Source organism: Suricata suricatta, chromosome X (assembly GCF_006229205.1).
Source record: "Suricata suricatta isolate VVHF042 chromosome X, meerkat_22Aug2017_6uvM2_HiC, whole genome shotgun sequence".
Taxonomy (NCBI): domain Eukaryota; kingdom Metazoa; phylum Chordata; class Mammalia; order Carnivora; family Herpestidae; genus Suricata; species Suricata suricatta.
Genome location: NC_043717.1, coordinates 88,100,542 through 88,115,686, shown reverse-complemented (window position 1 = coordinate 88,115,686; position 15,145 = coordinate 88,100,542). Strand labels below are relative to the sequence as shown.

Genomic DNA, 15,145 nt, shown 5'->3' with positions numbered 1-15,145 from the left:
TGGCACAGGGCAAGCTGATTGCCCTCCATATTCTGTGAGGGCTGCCTAAACAATGGGTGTTGAGATCTCTGGTTCAGGGAAGAGAGATTGGCAAAGAACCATTTTCTCCCAAACACCAACATGGTGGGATTTCAGAGAGCAATATGGCAGCCTCCAGTGGAGGCAGGACCCACTTAAACCAAACTCTGCCTCTCTGTGCCTGGCAACTGCTTTTTAGCTGAGGAAAGGCTTATTCTGAATCAATGTAACTGGCCTCTCCTCCAAACCAGCATGGCCAGCACCCACCAGGCACCAACAGACAATTCTGTTTTTCCTTTTTCTTCTTCTCTTTTTTCTTTTGGAATCAGGCTGATCGTTTCATATTTATTTTTTGTAATTTCCTTCTCTCTCTCTCTCTCTCTCTCTCTTTGATCATGCCTTTTATTCTTTTCCCTTATTTTCTCTTTCCTTCTGCTTTTTCCTTTTACTTTCTTTCTTTTTACTTGGACTAATCTTTGTAGTTTTTTTATTCTGTTTTTGTTGTTGGTCCCTTTCTTTTTCTCTTTTTATGGGATCAGGCTTCCCCACCTTTTTTTCAGGGTTATTTCAACAAACAAATCATAGCACACCTAGTGAAAAGTCCAAACACTCCATCACTGCAAGCAATGAGGAGCTCTGCAGAGGACTAACCAGGGGGAAAGAGCAGCCAAAATGCAAAGCAGACCCCATAGACGCTTCCTGGAGTTCCAGGCCCTGGACAGTGTAAGACCCCTTTATAATTTAGAGGTACTCTCAGGTGCAGAAAACATAATCTTTTAAAACATACGAAAGAAAGAAACTTAGCCAGAATGACAAGACAGAGGAATTCTCCCCAAAAGAAAGGTCAGGAAGAAATAATAGCCAAGGACTTGCTCAAAGCAGATTTAAGCAATATATCTGAATATGAATTTAGAACAACTGTACTAAGAATACTATCTGAGCTTGAAGCGATCATAGAAGACACCAGAGAAAATGTTGCTGCAGAGATCAAAGTCTTAAGAACTAGTCACCATGAATTAAAAAAAATGATATAACTGAGACGCAAAATAAACTGGATACTAATAGAAAGGATTGAAGAAACAGGAAATACTTGAAATAGAAGATAAAATTATGGAAAATACTGAAGCTGAAACAATAGGTAAAGGAAATTACTAGATCATGAGGGGAGATTTACAGAACTGAGTGTTTCCATGAAACAAAACGACATCTGTATTATAGGAGTCTTAGAAGAAGAAAAGCAAGAAAAAGGGGCAGAAGGTTTATTTGAACAAATTAAAGCTGAGAACTTCCCTAATCTAGGGAAGGAAATAGGCATCCAAGTCCAAAAGGTACAGAGAACAAACTCCCTTCAAAATCGACAAGAACGGGTCAACACCACAACATATCAGTGAAACTGGCTAAATACAAGGTAAGGAAAGAATTCTGAAAGCAGTTAGGGACAAAACGTCCTTAACCTACAAGGGTAGACACATAAGTTTAGTAGCATATCAGTCCTCTGAAACTTGGCTGTCAATAAGGGAGTGGCAGAAAATATTCAATGTGCTGAATAGGAAAAATATGTAACCAGCAATCCTTTATCCAACAAGGCTGTCATTCAGAATAGAAGGAGAGATAATGAGTTTCCCAGAGACACATAAACAGAAGGAGTTCATGACCACTAAATCAGCCCTGCAAGAAATTTTAAGGAGGTCTCTCTGACTGAAGAAAAGCAGCAAAGGCTACAAAGGACCAGAGAACATCACCAGAAACTCCAGTACTACAAATAACACAATGGCACTAAATTCATATCTTTCAATAATCACTCTGAGTGTAAATGGATGAAATGCTCCCATCAAAAGACACAGGGTATCAGAATGGATTAAAAAAAAACAAGATCCATCTATATACTGCCTACAAAAGACTCATTTTAGACTTAAGAAAAAAAATCCTGCAGCCTGAAAGTGAGGGGATGGAGAACCATATACCATGTTAATGGAGGTCGATAGAAAGCTGGAGTAGCCATAATTGTGTCAGACAAACTAGATTTTAAAACAGAGACTGTAACAAGAGACGAAGAAAAACATTATATCATAATTAAGGGGTCTATCCATCAAGATATGACAATTATAAATATTTATGCACCCAATTGGAGGCACCCAAATATATAAATCAACTAATCACAAACATAAAGAAACTCATTGGTAATAATACCATAATAGAAGACTTTAATATCCCACTTATAGCAATGTGCAGATTATCAAAGCAGAAAATCAACAAGGAAACAATGGCTTTGATGAGCCACTGAGCCAGGTGGACTTAATAGATATATTCAGAACATTTAATCCTAAAGCAGCAGTATACACATTCTTTCTGAGTGCATATGGAACATTCAGCATAATAGATCACATTCTGAGTCACAAATCAGCCCTCAACATATACAAAATGATTGAGATCATACCATGTATATATTCAGATTACAACACTATGAAACTTGAAATCAACCACAAGAAAAAATTTGGAAAGCCCTCAAATACATAGAGGTTAAAAACATCCTATGGAAGAATGAATGGGTTAACCAGGAATACAAGAATAAATTTAAAAATACATGGAAACAAATGAAAATGAAACCACGACAGTCCAAACACTTTGGGATATTGCAAAGGCAGTCCTAAGAGGAAAGTACATTGCAATTTAGGCCTATATCAAGAAGCAAGAAAGGTCCAAATTCAAAATGTACCTTTACACATAAAGGAGGTAGGAAAGGAGCAGTAAATAAAGCCAGCAGAAGAAGGGAAATATAAAGATTAGAGCAGAAATAAACAATAAAGAAACAAACAAGAAGTAGAATAGATAAATAAAACTAAAAGCTGTTTTTCTGAAAGAATAAATAAAATTAATAAACCCCTAGCCAGACTTCTAAAAAAGAAGAGGACCCACATAGATAAAAACACAAATAAAGAGGAGAAATTACAGCTCACACCACTGAAATACAAAGAACTATAAGGGAATACAATGAAAAATTGTGTGCCAACAAACTGGACAATCTGGAAGAAAAGGACAATTCCTAGAAACTCACATACAGCTAATTTTAAACAGGAGGAAATAGAAAATTTGATCAGACCCATAACCAGGAAAGAAATTGAATCAGTTGTCAAAAAGCTGTCAACAAATAAGAGTCCTGGGCCAGATGGCTTCCTAGGGGAATTCTACCAGACATATAAAGAAGAGTTAATACCAATTCTTCTCCAACTGTTCCAAAAAATAGAAATGGAAAGCTTCCAAGCTCATTCTATGAAGCCATCATTACCTTAATTCCAAAACCAATGTCCCCACTTAAAAGAATTACAGGCCAAGATCCCTGATGAATTTGGATGCAAAAATTCTCAACAAGATATTAGCAAATCGAATTCAACAGTCCTTTAAAAGAATTATTCAGCATGATCAAGTGGCATTTATTCCTCAGCTTCAGGGCTTGTTCAGTATTTGCAAATCAATCAACGTGATACACCACATTAATAAAAGAAAGGATAAAGAACCATATGATCCTTTCAATAGATACAGAAAAAGCATTTAACAAAATAGAGAATCCTTTCTTGATAAAAACCCTTAAGCAAGTAGGGATAGAAAGAACATACCTTGATATCATAAAAGCCATATTTGAAAGGCCCACAGCTAATATCATTCTCAATGTAAAATAACCAAGAGCTTTCTCCCTAAGGTCAGAAACACACAAGAATGTCCACTCTCACCACTGTTGCTCAACACAGTATTAGAATTCCTAAACTCAAAAATCAGACAACAAAAGACATACAAATAGGTAAAGAAGTCCATCTTTCACTTTTTGCTGATGACATGATACTCTACATGGAAAATCTGAAAGATATATGAATTCAGCAAAGTCGCAGTATAGAAAATTAACATACAGAAATGGCTGCATTTTTATACACAATTAATAAATCAGCAGAAAGAGAAATTAGGAATTGAACCTATTTATAATTGCACACGAAGTGATAAGATATCTAGGAATCAAGCTAACTAAAGATGTAAAAGATCTGTATCCTGAAAACTATAGAAACTTTTTGAAAGAAATTGAAGAAGACACAAAGAAATGGAAAAACATTCCATGCTCACGGATTGGAAGGACGAATATTGTTAAAATGTCTATACTACACAAAGCAATCTACACATTCAATGCAATGGTTATCAAAATACCACCAACATTACTCACCGAGCTAGAATAAATAATCCTAAAATTTGTATGGAACTAGAAAAGACACCAAATAGCCAAAATAATGTTGAAAAAGAAAACCAGAGTTGGAGGCACCACAGTTTCAGACTTTCAGCTGTATTACAAACCTGTTGTCATCTAGACATTATGGTTCTGGCGCAAAAACAGACACATAGATCAATGGGACAGAATAAAGAACCCAGAAATGAACCCACAAATGTATGGCCAACTAATTCTTGACAAAGCAGGGAAGAATATCCAATGGAAAAAAAGACAGTCTCTTTGGCAAGTGTGCTGGGAAAACTGGACAGCAACATGGAAAAGAATGAAACTTGACCTTCTTTTTACACCATATACGAAAATGAATTCATGATGAATGAAAGGCCTAAATGTGAGAGAGGAAATGATCAAAATCCTAGAGGACAAAACAGGCAACAACCTCTTTGACCTTGGCCACAGCAAATTCTCACTATACATGTCTCTGGAGGCAAGGTAAACAAAAGCAAAAATGAACTACTGGGACCTCACCAATATTAAAAGCTTGTGCATAGCAAAGGAAACCGTTAAGAAAACTCAAAGGCAACCAAAAGAATGGGAGAAGATATTTGCAAATGACATATCAGATAAAGAGCTAGTATCCAAAATCTATAAAAATTTATCAAACTCAACACCCCAAACACAAATAATCCAGTGAAGAAATGGACAAAAGATATGAATAGACACTTTTCCAAAGACATCCAGATGGCTAACAGACACATGAAAAGATGCTCAACTTCACTCATCATCATAGAAACACAAATCAAAACGACGATGAGATACCACCTCACACCTGTCAGAATGACTAAAATTTAATAACTCAGGAAACAACAGATGTTTGTGAGAATGCAAACTGGAGCAGCCGCTCTGAAAACAGTATGGAGATTCCTCACAAAATTAGAAATAGAATTATTCTATGACCCAGCAATTGCACCAGTAGGTATTTGTCCAGAGGATATAAAAATGCTCATTCGAAGGGCTACAATGTTTATAGCAGCAGTATCAGCAATAGATAAATTATGGAAAGAGCCCAAATGTCTATCGATTGGTAAATGGGTAAAGAAGATGTGGTATGTATGTAGATAGATATAGATACAGATATAGATATAAATAGACACACAACGGAATACTACTCAATGATAAAAAAAAAAGAATGAGGATGGGAGTGATGATCATGGAGGGGGGCACTTGTGGGGAAGAGCACTGGGTGTTATATGGAAACCAACGTGGCAATACACTATTAATAAAAAATAAAAAATAAAAAAAAATGAAATCTTGCCATTTGCAACAACATGGATGGGGCTAGAATGAGTTATCCTAACCAAAGCAAGTCAGAGAAAGGTAAATATCATATGATTTTACTCATTAGTGGAATTTAAGAAACAAAACAGATGAACATAAGGGAAGGGAAAGAAAAATAAGATAAAAACAGACAGGGAGGCAACCATAAGATATTCTTAAATACAGAGAATAAACCGAGGATTGCTGAAAGGGTGGTGGGTGGGAGGATGGGCTAAATGGGTCATGGGCATTAAAGAGGGCAATTGTTATGGGCACTGGGTGTTATATAAATCACTGGGTTCTTCTCCTGAAACCAGTACTACACTGTATGTTAACGAATTTGAATTTAAATAAATAAATCTTAAAAAGTAGCTTTGATCAACCTAATTGAACTTTAATAACTTTTTTAATTAAAAAAATTAAATAAATAAAAGTGACACTATCTTTTCAGAGGACAAGAGAATGAGAAGTAAAATTTCTGGAAACTTTATTGCAGAGATGCTATAGGGAACCAGGAAATTTTTTCAGAGAAAGGAAATGTAAGAGAAGCATGCTAATTATCTCCACATATATAGAATTTTCAGGCCTCTAAATATAAATGTTTTTAATTCATCTTTTTCATTTACTAATTCAACATATATGTGAAATGCACTTCATATCCCAGACCTCATTGTAAGCTCTGTAGCTTCAGAGGTGAACAAGTCAGTATTCCTACCTCATTGGATTAACATCCTGTCAGTGATATGAAACACTGAGATACAGGCAGAAAAATTGAGAGACTAAACATATAACTCCAGAGAAAGCTTCAAATTATTCTGTATTCACCTAAAAAGGGTTCTCCCATTAAGATCTTTCCCCGGAGAATTCCAAATGGTCCTTGCTGGAATGGAAAGCAAGATGAACAGGAATCTCTTCCTATTTAGGATTGTTTTTACAAATAATCATAATAATGGAATTACTGTATATAATTGATAAAAAGTTGTCTACCAGGCAGCGTAGAAGTGAGTTTTCCTGCTAGGAAACTTGGGAAATAATCCTGAAGGCAAGTAGAATGCAGACAACAGAAAAATCCCAGATTTGGGAAATTGTCCGCCATTATTTCCTCAAATATTTTCTTTGCATTAACCTCTTTCTCACCTCCTTCAGGAAATTTAATGACATTAGTGTTAGATATTTTATTATGCCTTGACAGTTTCCTGAATCTCTATTTTTTCATTCTTTATCTCTCAGTTTTTTTCATATTTTTATTGATCTGTCTTCAGGTTCACTGATTTCAGCCTTGCATCTCCATTCTGTCATACCGCCCAAACAGTTAATTTTTTTTTTATTACAGATGTTGTATTTTTCAGTTCATTTATTTGTATTTGGTTCTTTTAAAAATAATTTCTATATGTCTTCTGAAAACTTCTATTTCAAGAGTGTCATATTTATCTCGTGAAAGATGGCTAAAAGTGTTTCAAAGTCTTGTAATTCCAATATTTTGGTCATTTTCTGACTGGCATTTATATTTCACCTTAAGAATTAGTTATGCTTTCCAGGTTCTTTGTATGTTGAGTAATTTTGGATTGTATCTTTAACATTTTTAAAAGTATGTTGTGACCCTCTGGGTTATGTTAATATCCTTCAGAGAATGTTGTTTTTTGTTTGTTTGTTTTAGGAGAGAGTCAATCCAGTTAGAAATCAAGTTTCTCTATCTTGACTTCAGTGGGTAGTAGCTTTAAGCATTTGCCGTATTCTCTGGGCCAGCTTCTCACATGAACTACTCAAGGGTTCATCTGAGATTTTGGTGGTAGTTAATATTGTACTTTGGTTATCAATGTCTTTCCTTTATTTGTTTGTTTCTTTTCCTACATATGCACAACTTGGAAATGAGTTTGGGACATGTGTCACTTCATACACAAAATTAGAAAAATCCTCTAGCCATGTTTCCTTTTCCCAGGATTTTCCCCATACTTTCCAGTTTCCAGAGGATTATTTTTTTGCCCTCTGGCTATAACTTTGAGACTTCTCTGACACATTTAGTCCTCTGCCCAGCCATACATTTCTGCAACACTATGCCTGCATTTGGAATGAAGTGAGGAAAATGAAGATAACATATAGTAGGGTTTTTCCCTTCACATTTACCCAACAGCAGTCTCTTTCTAAGTTTCTCTGTCCAAAGAAATGGGTTTTCTCTTTAGAATCTTAGGGTGCCCATGTGCCACCACTACAATTTGACTGTAGCTGCCTCAGTAAGGCTAAGAAAGATAAAATAAAAAGAGGAATTTCCCCCACACACTGCAGTTTACAAAGGCCTATTTCCTGGTCCTCTTTAGAAAGATAGTTTCTCTCATAGTTTTTGCTATCTATGGTTGATACATGTTCTGTTCCACAGCTGGGAGACAGAGAGGAAAAGATCCAGGCAACACAGCATAACTGGAACATCACTCTTCTTTTGACTTTTCTCTTGACCTGCTATATATTTTTATTTGTTTTTAGTTTCCAGAGTAAATATGTGGTTTTCTGCATTTTTTCCAGTTTTCAGTTGTAGTCAATGGGAAAAAATAGGATATAGTTGGTTTATTTAATCTTGACCAAAACTGGAAGTTGTAGGTTTATTTTAATATATTAATCACGAGGAATATATCCCCAATTCCTACTGTGACAGTTTCTCATAAAAATTACCTATAGCATTGCTAGTATTCATATATTTGTTTTTATTTTTTTCATTTTTAATAGTTTATTGTCAAATTGGTTTCCATATAACACCCAGTGCTTCTCCCCACCATGACCATCACCCCCTCCCCCTTCCGTCCATGGTTCGTTTTCAGTATTCAGTAGTCTCCCTTGATCTGTGTCCCTCACTCTCCCCGCTCTCTTTCCCCTTTCCTCTCCCCGTGGTCCCCTGCCAGGTCTTTTATTTAAATTTGTTAGCATACAGTGTAATATTAGTTTCAGGTGTAGAATATAGCAATTCAGAACTTCCATATAACACCTAGTGCTCATCAAAACTGCACTTCTTAATCCCCATTATCTATTTAACCCTGCCCTCCCCTTCCACCTCCCCAGTTTGTTCTTAATAGTTAGGAGTCTGTTTCTTGGTTTACCTATCTCTTTTTCTCTCTTTTTTTTTTTTACCCTTTGCTCATTTGTTTTATTTCTTAAATACCACATATAAGTGAAATCACATGGCATTTGTCTTTCTCTGACTGACTTATTGGCTTAGTATAATACTCTCTAGCTCCATCCATATCATTGCAAATAGCAATATTTCATTCTTTTTTAATGGTTGAATAATATTCTATCTTTATCCAATCGTTAGTCATTTGGGCTGTGTCCAAATTTGGCTATTGTAGATGATGCTGCTGTAAACATTGGGGTGTATGTATCACTTGAATTAGTATTTTTGTATTCTTTAGGTAAATGCATAGTAGTGCAATAGTTGGAGTGCAGGGTAGTTCTATTTTTAAGTTTTTCAAGGTATTTCCACACTATTTCCCCCAGTAGCTGCACCAGTATTCATTCCCATCAGCAGTGCAGGAGAGATTTCCTTTCTGTACATTCTTGCCAACACCTATTTCTTGTGTTGCTGATTTTAGGATTCCAACAGGTATTACATAATATCTCATTGTAGCTTTGATCTGTATTTCCCTGATAGTATGTGATGTTGAGCATCTTTTCATGTGTCTGTTGGTCATCTGTCTGTCTTCATTGGGGAAATGTCTACTCATGACTTCTGCACATTTTTTATTTGATTATTCATTTTTTGAGTGTTGAGTTTTATAAGTTCTTTATATATTTTGGATACTAATCTTTTCTCTGGTAAGTAACTTGCAAATATCTTCTCCCATTCCATAGATTGCTTTTTAGTTTTGTTAATTATTTCATTAATTGTGCAAAAGATTTTTATTTTGATATGGTCCCAATAATTTATTTATGCTTTTCTTTCCCTTGCCTCAGGAGACATACCTGGTATCAGTTGCTATGGCTGACATCAAAAAGATAACTGCCTGTGTTCTCCTCTAGGATTTTAATGGTTTCGTATCTCACATTTAGGCATTTAATTCGTTTTGAATTTGTTTTTGTCTATGGTGTAAGAAAGTGGTTCAATTTCATTCTTATGCATATTGCAGTCCAGTTTCCCCGACACCACTTAGTTGAAGAGACTGTCTTTCTCCCATTGGATATTCTTTTCTGCTTTGTCAAAGACTAATTGACCCATATATTTGTTGATCCATTTCTGGGTTTTCTATTCTGATTTTATTACTGATATATGTGTCTGTTTTTGTGCCAACACCATCTTGTTTTGATTATTACAGCCTTATAATACAAGTTGAAGTCTGTAATTGTGATGCTTCCATCTTTGCTTTTTTTTTCAAGATTGCTTTGGCCATTCAGCGTCTTTTGTAGTTCCATACAAATATTAGAGTTGTTTGTTCTAGTTCTGTGCAAAGTGATGTTGATGTTTTATAGAGATTGCAATAAATGTGTAGATTGCTTTGGGTATTATAGACATTTTAACAATATTTGTTCTTCCAATCGATGAGCATAGATGACACCATTTCTTTATGTCATCTTCCATTTCTTTCATCAGTTTCTTATAGTTTCAGAGTATAGGTCTTTCACCTCCTTGGTTAGATTTATTCCTAAGTATCTTATTGGTTTTGGTGAAATTGTAAATGGAATCAATTTCTTGATTTCCTTCTGCTGCTTCATTTTTTTGTGTATATAAATGCAACAGATTTCTGTATGTTGATTTGTATCCGGTGACATTAATGAACCTGTGTATTAGTTCCAGAAATTTTTGGTGACATCTTTTAGGTTTTCTGTATAGAGTATAATGTCATCAGCAAATAGTGAAAGTTTTCTTCTTCCTTACTAATTTTTTAGCTTTTATTTCTTTTTGATATCTGATTGTGGTGGCTAGGACTTCCAGTACTATATTAAATAACAGTGGTGAGAGTGAATATCTCTGTATTGTTCCTGATCATAGAGAAAAATCTTTCAATTTTTCTTTATTGACAATGATACTATCTATGGGGTTTTCATATATATTGCCTTTATTGTGTTGAGATATGTTACCTCTAAACCTACTTTTTTGAGGGTTTTAATCATGAATGGATGTTGTACTTTGTCAAGTGCTTTTTATGCAACTACTGAAGTGATCATGTGGTTCTTATCCTTTCTTTTATTAATGTGGTTATCACATTGATTTACTTGCAAATATTGAACTACTCTTGCAACCCAAGAATAAATCTGACTCGATTGTGGTGAATGATTCACTCAATGTTTTGTTCGATTCATTTGCTAATATTTTACCGAGAATTTTTATGTCCATGTTCATCAGAGATATTGGCCTATAGTTCTCATTTTTAGTAAAATCATTACCTGATTTTGGTAGCGGGAAATATTCAACTCATAAAATGAATATGGAAATTTTCCTTTCTTTTCTAATTTGTGGAATTATTTGAGAAGAATAGGTATTAACTCTTCTTTAAGTGTTTGGGAGAATTTCCCTGTGAAGGCATGTGGTCCTGGATTTTTCTTTGTTAGAAGATTTTTTTTTAATTACTGATCCCATTTCATTGCTGGTTATTGGTCTGTTCAAGCTTTCTATTTCTTCCTGTTTCAGTTTTGGGGGTTTATATGTTTCTATGAATTAATCCATTTCTTCCAGACTGCCCAATTTGTTGGTGTATATTTTGTCATATTATACTCTTAGGATTGTATTTCTGTGCTGTTAATTGTTATTTCTCCTTTCTCATTTGTGATTTTATTTATTTGGGTTCTTTCTCTTTTCTTTTTGATAAGCCTGCCTAGGGGTTTATAAATTTTATTAATTTTTTCAGAAATCCAGCTCCTAGTTTCATTAATCTCTTCTGTTTCTTTTTTCAGTTTCTATATCATCAGTTTCTATTCTAATCTTTATTATTTCCCTCATTCTGCTGACTTTAGTCTTCTTTTGTTGTTCTTTTTTAGCTCCATTAGGGGTAAAGTTAGGTTGTTTATTTGAAATTTTTCTTTCTTCTTGATTTAGGCCTTTATTGCTATATACTTTCCTCTTAGAACTGCTTTTGCTGCATTCTAAAGGTTTTGGACCATTATGTTTTCATTTTAATTTGTTTCTATGTATTTTGTATTTCCCATTGATTTCTTGGTTGATCCATTTATTGTTTTGTAGCATGTTGTTTAACCAATATGTATTTATCTTCTTTCCAATTTTTTTTTCTTGTGGTTGACTTCGTTTCATATCACTGTGGTCAGAAAATATGTATGGTATGATCTCAATCTTTTTGTACTTGTTGAGGCCTGATTTGTGACCTACTACATGATATATTCTGGAGAATGTTCTATGTGCACTTGAAAAGAATGTGCATTCTTTTGCTTTAAAATGGAATGTTCTGACTATAACAATTAAATCCAAGTGGTCCAGTGTGTCATTCAAACCCATTGTTTCCTTGTTGGTTTTCTGTTTAGATGATCTCTCTATTGATGTAAGAGGGTTGTTAAAGTCTCCTAATATTATTGTGTTATTCTCAATGAGTTCTTTATGTCTGTAATACACACACACATGTATGTATATATATGTATATATACACATATATATATACATATATATACATGCATATATTAGGCTGCCTCCTGGTTGGGTGCATAAAAATTTACTATTTTATATCTTCTTGTTGGATTGTCCAATATATTGCCCTTCAGCTCTTGTTATAATTTTGGTTTAAAGTCTAGTTTGTCCTGTGTAAGTATTGCTATTCTGACTTCCTTTTGATATACATTTGCATGGTAAATGTTTCTCCATCCCCTCATTTTCAATCTGTAGATGTTTTAGGTCTAAAATCAGTCTCTTATTGGTAGCATAAAGATGAATCTTATTTTTTATCCATTCTGACACCCTATGTCTTTTGATTGGAACATTTAATCCATTTACATTCAGAGTAATTATTGATATATTTTAGTGCCATTTTATTACTTGTTAGTTTTGGAGATTTTCTCTGTTTTATTTTTTAACTTGTCTTTGTCACTTTTGATCTTCCCTTTCATAGAGGGTCTCCTTTAATCTTTCTTGCAGGGATGGTTTAGTGGTCACAAAGCACTTTAATTTTTGGTTGGGAAACTCTTTATATCTCCTTTTATTCTGAATAATATTCTTGATGAATAGAGTATTCTTGGCTGCATTTTTCCCCCATTCAGCATGTTGAATATATCATGCCATAAGACTATGGCTCCTCATTGATTAATGCAAGTGTATTGTAGCAAAGTAATACCTCAATAACACTTTAAGAGATATCTTTAATGACAGATAAAATCACGTTGATGTAGGAAACAGAAAGAAACAAAATTAATATGTTACGAGCTTCAGTTGACAGATTCTGTCATTTTTATTGTTTACTATACACCTATCAGTAGAAATACATGTCAGTATCCTAACAAAAAGAATCACTTTCTTCCCAGATTATAAAATTAGACCTAGGAATTAGGGGGCCTTCAAAATGATAATCGAATGTAAACCCCATTTTCTATTACTGTGTATGTTATATTCAGGTGAAGGTTGATATTTAAGCTTAAATTATTTATTGGGTTATATATTCCAAATCAAAGACATAAAAGTTTCTATGGATACATATGCTAATTCAGTAGTAATTCAGTGTGATTGACAGTGCTTAGAGGTTCCAGAAAAGGTTGACCTAAATGCTATCTGTGTCTTAATGAATTTACCAATAAATAGAAAATGCACAGTCCAATATGCAATATACCAAATTTTGACTTCTTGTTGAGACCCCTATCCCATTTATTTGGGTTGTCAAATTGCCACTTTTTTTTATGCAGAACTGAGAATAAAAGAGTTCCTGACATTTCTAGAAGATACATGAAAAGTTTGTAAGTGTGCTATTGATTAAGAAGTTTACAGAGCTGAGTCGGTGTTTAAAAAATTTCTGATCTACAATTATGAAAATAAATTATATAAGCCAATCTATGGTTATAGAGTATCTAAGTCACACTCAATTAAATGCTCAGCAAAGCACAGAAACATCTGCTCAGCACATGTTTAATTCACCAGTAATTTCTTAGTCAAAAAGGAAAAACGTGGACGCCTGCCACTGGAGGCATCTCCTCTGCATCTGTGCAGTAAGTGTAAACCAGCGATGAAGCTAAGCGGTGTGAGGTCCACTGAGTCAGCTATATCTGCTGCTCTGGATCTCTCCTTGCTGCTAGACTGGCACCTCAACACCTCCAGGGCCATGCCCAAGAAAAGCTGCTTCCTGATCTACTGCACCTTGAAGTACCTGAGCCAGGTACATATAGTGTTCAAGGTCAATGAAGGTCATGAGCCTGAACTACAACACACATGGGTAGCTGGGCAAGGGTGCCAGGAAATTTGTGTTTTTCAATATATCTCAAATCCAGTACACAAACCCTTGGGTGCAGATCACGATGTTTAAGAACATGAGGCTGTCCCCCTTCCTGCGGTTCTATCTGGATTCTGGGTAACAGGACCTTGTGGATGTGAAGGCCAAGATTAATAAAGATACCATGGAGCATATCAAAAAGATCTGGGGGAAGAACAAAGAAACCGTTGAAAAAGAGGAGCAGGAGAAAAAGCAGCTTTCTTATCCGGCTCACTTTGGCCCTTGAAAGTACTGCCTCCGAGACTACATCTGTGAGGTGGAAAGGCAGGTGTCTTCCTGGACCTAGTGCCCTTACCTAAGCAGATGACAGGGAAGTACAAAGCAACACTGAAAGCCAGAGCCCAGGACTAAGGTCTCAAAACACACTCAGGGAAGTCCCTCGTTCTGTCCCTGGAGGGACATTTAAAATGTCTTTGCCATAAGAGTATCCTCTTCATACACCTGTGTGAAAGGACATGAGAGAGTAGGGGGAGTATCTGCAGTGGAGCAAGTAGATGAATATCCTAACCATCAAGTCAATGAAATGATTCCTGTTCTCAAAAAAAAAAAAAAAAGAGGAAGGAAAAAAAGTATGACATCATATTGGTTTTAGTATTTATTAAATTTTTAAAATTTCTTTCTTATCTAAATTAAATATTTAGGAGAGAAAAATCAAATCAGTTGAAACCAGTACAAAGGTTGTAAGACATGTTATTTTGAAAAAAAATATATTTAATCTACTTATGTGAGTGAATCAGAGTTTTCTTTCTTCAATCTAAATAAATACAGAGGTAAATTGGATGCTTGAGGCATGAAAACAGCTTAATTATTCTCACCAAATGTATTTATAATTACTGTTTATATATAATAGATTTATATTTACATAACTTTTTATATTTTATACTTTATATTTGTTTTAATCTTACATAGTTATATATAACTACATATTTATAAAATTTACATTTTATTTCTATTTCTGTTATATATATTAATTTTTCTCTCTGATCACATCTCCTTCTATTCTTCCCACTTATTTATTCAGGTCACATGACCTTCATGTTATAAAATACATTAGCAAATCATAGCCTCAGAATCTGTAAACTTACTGTTCCTTCTTCCTGGAATGCTTTTCTCTGGGAAATCTTTTGTTCTCAACTTTATTTTTCAATGTCAACTTTCTCAATATAACCTTGTTTGTATGTTCTATTTTAAACTAGAATGAAAA

General features: G+C 34.6%; 1 pseudogene; it reads left to right on the top strand.

Annotated features, from left to right (window-relative positions):
• Positions 1-13,677: 13,677 nt before the first annotated feature.
• Positions 13,678-14,292, top strand: LOC115283494 (annotated as a pseudogene).
• The last annotated feature ends 853 nt before the right edge of the window (positions 14,293-15,145 follow it).